At 50.2% G+C, this 5,513-nt stretch overlaps 1 protein-coding gene across 1 annotated transcript in view; it reads left to right on the top strand.

Moving 5' to 3' along the window:
• Nucleotides 1-416: 416 nt before the first annotated feature.
• The window catches only part of thrb (thyroid hormone receptor beta), a gene marked incomplete at its 3' end in the record, with an annotated part of 83,838 nt that continues 78,741 nt past the window's right edge, over nucleotides 417-5,513 (top strand). The window contains exon 1 of the mRNA XM_079531270.1: nucleotides 417-568. The remainder of the gene's footprint in view (nucleotides 569-5,513) is intronic.

Here is a 5,513-nt window from a genome sequence, read left to right as displayed (position 1 = left end):
GCTATAGCAGCCCTCAAAAATACCGCAAATACTTAAATACATGCCTGTCTGTCTGCCTGCCTGCCTGCCTGCCTGCCTGCCTGCCTGCCTGCCTGCCTGCCTGCCTGCCTGTCTGCCTGCCTGTCTGCCTGAACGGGACTCCATGTTGGTTTGAAGAACTGAACTTCTGACTGTTTTTCAGCCGTTCGGAACGAGTGCGCGCGCACACGCACGCACGCACGCACGCACGCACGCACACACACACACACACACACACACACAGTACGTGTCGGTTGGTGTAGATCGAGCAGAACAGAAATAATCAACGCAGTTGGTTTCTATAATTCTTCTATAAACATCTTTAGAGGACATTTTAAAACAGAGAGCATCGAACTACCAGGAATAGATCTATAGACCCAACAACAAACTACGGCTGGGTTTGTGTTTCTAAAACTCCGGGACACGGAGCGGAGGATCGGCGGCTGCTCGCCCTCTCTCTCCCCGCAGGAATGCGTCCCTAGCCCGGGGAGAAGCACAGCGACTCACCGCTCCTCGCATCGGCCTACGGAGCCGCACCGGAGCATATGAGGTCGGATTATTATTATTATCATCATTATTATTGTTGTTATTGTGATTATGACTATAGTGTAAAACACAACATCACACAATGACAGCCGTTCTGTTTTAATTCACAAACATACAGATGTTGTTTCTTTACGTAACGTTGTTTTTTATGAGCAGTTGTCTTTATTTCCGCTGAGTGTTATTAAGATATAATAATATAATAGTTGTTATAGACATATGTTGTACATAAACACACTACAGTAACACAACTAGAACTCACGTGTAAAAAAAATGTTTCTAGTTGTTTTGAGTTTTGACGTCGTGGCGACGTCTTTATAACGTCTTCATAACAACGGGTTATTAACAACAATACGCTTTTAAACACAGGAGGAGGAATTAATTTGTGTTGTTGTGGAATTAATAGGAAGTGATCGCTTTCCGCGTGCGTGCGTGTGTGCGTGTGTGCGTGCGTGCGTGTGTGTGTAGGCTACAGTTCTGATTGAGACATGCACACACACACACACACACACGCACGCGCGCGCGATCACGCAGCCTTTTTTTTTTTACTCTGGCATTCTTTGGCATGATAAAAAGCTGAACTTAAATGAACCTCAGAGTGTCTCTGAAACATGTCAGAACTCATCCGTCAGTCATGGTGGAACCTCAGCCTGAGTCTCTGCACCGCCTTCATTTACAGCCATAAAATACAAAACAATAAACCTAATAATGGATCTAAAGGTCTCTCCTCGGAGCCACAGATGTTCCGCCAGTCCTCGGCAGGGTAGAAGTACCCGTATCGTCTTGTGTTGTTCAATAAAAACACATTTTAATCACATCCGTGGACATAGCTATATGCTTTCAACCGGGCGCCCCTATCGGTGGCCTGGTGTACTGCACTCTGATCACACTATAACTCTTATGAGGGAAAATGTCCACCTGATAGTTTTTAATGTAACAACAGTGAAGATAATGTCACCTCTACCGACCCCAACAGAACCCTAACATCACCTCTACCGACCCCAACAGAACCCTAACATCACCTCTACCGACCCCAACAGAACCCTAACATCACCTCTACCGACCCCAACAGAACCCTAACATCACCTCTACCGACCCCAACAGAACCCTAACATCACCTCTAGTCCTCTACTGACCCCAACAGAACCCTAACATCACCTCTACCGACCCCAACAGAACCCTAACATCACCTCTACCGACCCCAACAGAACCCTAACATCACCTCTACCGACCCCAACAGAACCCTAACATCACCTCTACCGACCCCAACAGAACCCTAACATCACCTCTACCGACCCCAACAGAACCCTAACATCACCTCTACCGACCCCAACAGAACCCTAACATCACCTCTACCGACCCCAACAGAACCCTAACATCACCTCTACCGACCCCAACAGAACCGTAACATCACCTCTACCGACCCCAACAGAACCCTAACATCACCTCTACCGACCCCAACAGAACCCTAACATCACCTCTACCGACCCCAACAGAACCCTAACATCACCTCTACCGACCCCAACAGAACCCTAACATCACCTCTACCGACCCCAACAGAACCCTAACATCACCTCTACCGACCCCAACAGAACCCTAACATCACCTCTAGTCCTCTACTGACCCCAACAGAACCCTAACATCACCTCTACCGACCCCAACAGAACCCTAATATCACCTCTACTGACCCCAACAGAACCCTAATATCACCTCTACCGACCCCAACAGAACCCTAACATCACCTCTACCGACCCCAACAGAACCCTAATATCACCTCTACTGACCCCAACAGAACCCTAATATCACCTCTACTGACCCCAACAGAACCCTAATATCACCTCTACTGACCCCAACAGAACCCTAACATCACCTCTACTGACCCCAACAGAACCCTAACATCACCTCTACCGACCCCAACAGAACCCTAACATCACCTCTACCGACCCCAACAGAACCCTAACATCACCTCTACCGACCCCAACAGAACCCTAACATCACCTCTACCGACCCCAACAGAACCCTAACATCACCTCTACCGACCCCAACAGAACCCTAACATCACCTCTACCGACCCCAACAGAACCCTAACATCACCTCTACCGACCCCAACAGAACCCTAACATCACCTCTACCGACCCCAACAGAACCCTAACATCACCTCTACCGACCCCAACAGAACCCTAACATCACCTCTACCGACCCCAACAGAACCCTAACATCACCTCTAGTCCTCTACCGACCCCAACAGAACCCTAACATCACCTCTACCGACCCCAACAGAACCCTAACATCACCTCTACCGACCCCAACAGAACCCTAACATCACCTCTACCGACCCCAACAGAACCCTAACATCACCTCTACCGACCCCAACAGAACCCTAATATCACCTCTACCGACCCCAAAAGAACCCTAACATCACCTCTACCGACCCCAACAGAACCCTAACATCACCTCTACCGACCCCAACAGAACCCTAACATCACCTCTACCGACCCCAACAGAACCCTAATATCACCTCTACTGACCCCAACAGAACCCTAATATCACCTCTACTGACCCCAACAGAACCCTAATATCACCTCTACTGACCCCAACAGAACCCTAACATCACCTCTACTGACCCCAACAGAACCCTAACATCACCTCTACCGACCCCAACAGAACCCTAACATCACCTCTACCGACCCCAACAGAACCCTAACATCACCTCTACCGACCCCAACAGAACCCTAACATCACCTCTACCGACCCCAACAGAACCCTAACATCACCTCTACCGACCCCAACAGAACCCTAACATCACCTCTACCGACCCCAACAGAACCCTAACATCACCTCTAGTCCTCTACTGACCCCAACAGAACCCTAACATCACCTCTACCGACCCCAACAGAACCCTAATATCACCTCTACTGACCCCAACAGAACCCTAATATCACCTCTACCGACCCCAACAGAACCCTAACATCACCTCTACCGACCCCAACAGAACCCTAATATCACCTCTACTGACCCCAACAGAACCCTAATATCACCTCTACTGACCCCAACAGAACCCTAATATCACCTCTACTGACCCCAACAGAACCCTAACATCACCTCTACTGACCCCAACAGAACCCTAACATCACCTCTACCGACCCCAACAGAACCCTAACATCACCTCTACCGACCCCAACAGAACCCTAACATCACCTCTACCGACCCCAACAGAACCCTAACATCACCTCTACCGACCCCAACAGAACCCTAACATCACCTCTACCGACCCCAACAGAACCCTAACATCACCTCTACCGACCCCAACAGAACCCTAACATCACCTCTACCGACCCCAACAGAACCCTAACATCACCTCTACCGACCCCAACAGAACCCTAACATCACCTCTACCGACCCCAACAGAACCCTAACATCACCTCTACCGACCCCAACAGAACCCTAACATCACCTCTAGTCCTCTACCGACCCCAACAGAACCCTAACATCACCTCTACCGACCCCAACAGAACCCTAACATCACCTCTACCGACCCCAACAGAACCCTAACATCACCTCTACCGACCCCAACAGAACCCTAACATCACCTCTACCGACCCCAACAGAACCCTAATATCACCTCTACCGACCCCAAAAGAACCCTAACATCACCTCTACCGACCCCAACAGAACCCTAACATCACCTCTACCGACCCCAACAGAACCCTAACATCACCTCTACCGACCCCAACAGAACCCTAACATCACCTCTACCGACCCCAACAGAACCCTAACATCACCTCTACCGACCCCAACAGAACCCTAACATCACCTCTACCGACCCCAACAGAACCCTAACATCACCTCTACCGACCCCAACAGAACCCTAACATCACCTCTACCGACCCCAACAGAACCCTAATATCACCTCTACTGACCCCAACAGAACCCTAATATCACCTCTACTGACCCCAACAGAACCCTAATATCACCTCTACTGACCCCAACAGAACCCTAACATCACCTCTACTGACCCCAACAGAACCCTAACATCACCTCTACCGACCCCAACAGAACCCTAACATCACCTCTACCGACCCCAACAGAACCCTAACATCACCTCTACCGACCCCAACAGAACCCTAACATCACCTCTACCGACCCCAACAGAACCCTAACATCACCTCTACCGACCCCAACAGAACCCTAACATCACCTCTACCGACCCCAACAGAACCCTAACATCACCTCTACCGACCCCAACAGAACCCTAACATCACCTCTACCGACCCCAACAGAACCCTAACATCACCTCTACCGACCCCAACAGAACCCTAACATCACCTCTACCGACCCCAACAGAACCCTAACATCACCTCTACCGACCCCAACAGAACCCTAACATCACCTCTACCGACCCCAACAGAACCCTAACATCACCTCTACCGACCCCAACAGAACCCTAACATCACCTCTACCGACCCCAACAGAACCCTAACATCACCTCTACCGACCCCAACAGAACCCTAACATCACCTCTACCGACCCCAAAAGAACCCTAACATCACCTCTACCGACCCCAACAGAACCCTAACATCACCTCTACTGACCCCAACAGAACCCTAACATCACCTCTACCGACCCCAACAGAACCCTAACATCACCTCTACCGACCCCAACAGAACCCTAACATCACCTCTACCGACCCCAACAGAACCCTAACATCACCTCTACCGACCCCAACAGAACCCTAACATCACCTCTACCGACCCCAACAGAACCCTAACATCACCTCTACCGACCCCAACAGAACCCTAACATCACCTCTACCGACCCCAACAGAACCCTAACATCACCTCTACCGACCCCAACAGAACCCTAACATCACCTCTACCGACCCCAACAGAACCCTAACATCACCTCTACCGACCCCAACAGAACCCTAACATCACCTCTACCGACCCCAACAG

The sequence above is a fragment of the Electrona antarctica genome, assembly GCF_951216825.1.
Source record: "Electrona antarctica genome assembly, contig: scaffold_81, whole genome shotgun sequence".
Lineage (NCBI taxonomy): Eukaryota > Metazoa > Chordata > Actinopteri > Myctophiformes > Myctophidae > Electrona > Electrona antarctica.
The sequence above is the reverse complement of the archived record's forward strand: the minus strand, read 5'-3'. Positions and strand labels throughout refer to the sequence as shown.